Source organism: Amblyomma mixtum, chromosome 5 (genome assembly GCF_055824585.1).
Source record: "Amblyomma mixtum isolate Tamu chromosome 5, ASM5582458v1, whole genome shotgun sequence".
NCBI classification, from domain to species: domain Eukaryota; kingdom Metazoa; phylum Arthropoda; class Arachnida; order Ixodida; family Ixodidae; genus Amblyomma; species Amblyomma mixtum.
The window spans coordinates 152,141,971-152,145,093 of record NC_143016.1 but is presented as its reverse complement, the minus strand read 5'-3'; the positions used below and the strand labels follow the sequence as shown (position 1 = coordinate 152,145,093).

General features: G+C 45.0%; 1 long non-coding RNA gene across 1 annotated transcript; it reads left to right on the top strand.

The window, feature by feature from the left end:
* The first annotated feature begins 237 nt into the window (after window positions 1-237).
* Window positions 238-2,023, top strand: LOC149344169 (uncharacterized). The gene is made up of 3 exons (XR_016283176.1): window positions 238-513; window positions 992-1,108; window positions 1,744-2,023. It is a non-coding gene; the product is annotated as an uncharacterized LOC149344169 (long non-coding RNA).
* The last annotated feature ends 1,100 nt before the right edge of the window (window positions 2,024-3,123 follow it).

Below are 3,123 nucleotides of genomic sequence, written 5' to 3'. Positions count from 1 at the left end.
AGCTCATCTGAAATAAGCAACCCTCGAGAGCGTTAATAGTGAAGGCTTAAGCGTACAGCCGCATGGGGGCGCTAACTGCTCTCTTGTTGCAAACCCTTCGCTCGCGGTGAGAAATCATCCGTCCGTGCGGTTAGTGAAGCGCGAAAATTGCTCGAATGGCGGTGCCGGCGCTGCGATTTGCTGCTCCTTGCATTAATTCGTCGTTTGTTAAACCCTAGAAGTGGGAAAGGTGAGCGACTTTCGAGGTCACCGCGATGCTTTCGAGTTGTCTCTGACTAGACAGCTCGTCTGTGCAATCATCTGACGAGGCATATATGTGGTGGCTATGCAAGGATGCATTGCGGCGAGAAGCAGTGCCGAACTGTCGAGCTCTGAGGGACGATCGCCAGCTGTGAAACGTCGCTGAACGGATGGGCTTTGCCTCGCGTGATGAGCGGATGACACGAGAGGTGTTCGCGCGGCCGAGCAACAAACTCCAGGAATGTGTCGGGCTTCTTGACGAGACATCCGTGTGTGTGTAGCATCATTCTCATTCCTTTCGCATGCATGCTGGAGATGACTTTAAAACAAGAATCCGAAATTTGTATTCGGTACTTCGCGTTGCTTTTTTCATACTGTGTTTCAGTTTTTGCACACAGCGCCAAGTTGAGAAAACAAAGCCTAGCATGCTAGTACGTTGATCGATTTCTTTGTGTTTGGTGTTGATGAATGTGAAAGGCAGCATCGGTGAAATCAGCTGAAAGGCGTCGTTTCCTTAAGTGTGAAAAAAAAAATGCGTGACATTGTAAAAGAATACTATAACCTGTCTTAAGCATTATTAATGAAGCACACTAAAGTGATTTCGCTATTCAAGCTGAAATTTTCATAACAGTGTTACATCATCAGTTACGCAGCAGTCACGTGGAAATTACCGTAGGAGGGTGGAAAAAATTATTTCTCTAAGGGCACACGGAAAACAAATATATATGAGTCTTGTACATTTTATTTACAGGTGTGGTGTTCCTGCCGGTGAAGGTTCCAGCTCACAAGAATCTGTGCGGGATCCATCCATGACCCATTTATGTGCAGTCTCTCTCCATGTGCTGCCCGCATGGAAATCGTTAAACTGGTGAGCACGTGCTTAGTGTGTTGTGGCAGGCATGAAGGGATAGCATGTTTGCCTGCAGTAAGATTGCATGCGGCTAATGATATCTGTCTGCATTTATATATAGTTTATTGAGCAAGGAAGAACAGTGTAAATAGAACCACATGTAAATTAATCATGTCTGTACTTTTCAGGTGACAGTGGAGATAGGTGTGGGTGACACGCAGTGTTGTTCTCTGGCTTTGGATTTCTCTTAGTGACCGCAATGTCAAGGTAGCCTCATTTCAATTGGTGCAAAATGAAAAAGCATGCATATACTAAAAAACTCATGGTAGTCATAAACAGTTGAACTTGTGCCCTTCCTTGCAGTGCATTCTGTGGTGGTTTTCTTGAGTATAAAAAGTGTGTATTAATTATTTGTATCCGTCAGTTTGGGAAATGTGTCATCAAGTACCTCTAGCTATATGGCAACACTTCGTTTTGATACTAATGATTGATTTTGCAGTCAGCGTATTTTACTTTTGTGCATAAAACTAGACAATAGTTGAACTTGAGGCTTCAACAATTTCTCATATTTGGAAACGCAATGTCTAGCTCGTTGGAAGATTTCAGTGCACAGCGTTGATTAATGTGCAGGTGATGGTTTGCATCTTATGCAGATGTGGTGGACTACTCTCACCGTGGGGTCTCGTGTGCTCGGGAGCCATGATGCCAGATTCATCTTCGCTCACCCCTCGGCTGGACTGGCTGCCTAGCTGGGTGGTGATACCGGGTTCCTGAACGATTACATGAGGTGTCTGCAAAGGTGTCATGGTCATGGTACGCCATGGTCAAGAGTTCTCTGCAAAGGTCAGCGGAGCTTGCACTGTGCAACACAACATATTCATCCACACTCAGCTGCAGGACCATGACACCACTGGCAGGTGGTGATAACAGAAGGAGCACCATCTACAGCAGGGAGGAGGACACAGCACCATTTGGATTCTACCTGACAGACAGGAAGTGCATGATCAGCAGCTGCTTTCGAGAATTGCACTCACTGCCGTGATTGTCATGTGTAGCTATGCCACAAGTAATCAGCATACATTTGCTCTGCTTCAAGTTTGATAGCATACTGCCAGGAAGCTGATGAAGTCTTCATCATTTTGGTGCTGTTCTTTGAATAGGACCATATTGGTGATATCCATGACAGTAGAAATCATTTTTGTCTGGTGCTGCAGTTTTGTGTGAGTCAGGAAGTGCCCCAAGTGTTTTCAGCCTACCGTCTGCCAACTTGCTGAGTGCATGCTTCAACACATGCTTTGGTGATTGTGGAGAAGTGCCATCCCTTCGTGTGGTGCCTCCCTACGTGTTCTGCTTGTACACAACGCACATTTTATTTGGTGCTTAAGTTCAGTGAAGGACAGGAAAGCACCAAAATGTTTTCCTTCCAGCACCTGGGTGTTGACTGGACATGCTTTCACCAATGCATTGTTTGCTTTGGTGTTTGTTGAGAGCCAGCAGTCCACAACATGCTCAACATACAGCATGGTCGCTGTGTCTCTAGTCATTTACAACATCTGTTCTTCAGGGTGCAATACGTCTTGTGTGGCACTGTTTGTGTGATGAGATCACAACATGCTTTGCCTCATGGCATTTGGTTGCCTCTGTCTGCTTGCTTTTGACTGCTTCTTTCACATGCTGCACGTAGTTATACAGCAGTGAACTATTTTTCCTGAAGGAAAAGTCATGTAATTGTTTCACGGTCAATTTCCCAGATGAAAATGCAAGGCCTGGCCAGCGTTCTGACACGTGTACCCATTCCCATCTTCTAGCTGAAATTTGTACCCCTGACGAAAACCTACAAATTGTACATTAATTCAGTTGAAGGTAACTGGAAGTATAAATTATGCAGCTGGACATAGTTTGTGTTTCAATAATAAAGCTCTAAGCGCTGGCATTTTGTCCTTCTTTTGTGTTGTCTTTCACTGCGCTGTTTTTCCAATTCGTAAAACATGTATCAACAAGCCCATATTTGCCCTCTTCTGGAACTCCAAATG